The following is a 424-nucleotide window of genomic DNA, read 5'->3' as shown; positions in this document are numbered from 1 at the left end:
AAAAAAAAAAAAAAAAGCCTCCCAGCTGCATTGCATGAGGGTTGAGGCTGCTTTGGGCACTGCCTGCACCTGTGCTGGGGCTGGTACCCTTGCAATATCCCTGCGAGCTGCCTTGGGCATGCCCCTTCAGCAAAGCTTGGCTCCTAGAGCAGGGGAAAAGGGTCAGAGGGAAGCCTTTGATTGCATTCACTGCCTCTAAAGTTTGGGGCAGAGGTGCCTAGGTTTCACTGCCCTTGCTGAGCTGATGCAGAGAGGCTGTTGCACTGCCAGAAAGGAGCTTGGTGGAGTTTGGTCAAGGTAGGAGGAAAAACCAGATGGGCTGGGGTGGTGCCTAGGATGCAGGCTGGAAGGGCAGGAGTGGATCTCTCTGGATAGATCCATGCAGAGCAGCGATTCTCAACCTGTGAGCAAGGGCTGTGGCACC

This window comes from Gavialis gangeticus, unplaced genomic scaffold, assembly GCF_001723915.1.
Source record: "Gavialis gangeticus isolate Ggan-Ray unplaced genomic scaffold, GavGan_comp1, whole genome shotgun sequence".
In the NCBI taxonomy this organism is placed as follows: domain Eukaryota; kingdom Metazoa; phylum Chordata; order Crocodylia; family Gavialidae; genus Gavialis; species Gavialis gangeticus.
This window is presented reverse-complemented; position numbering follows the sequence as displayed.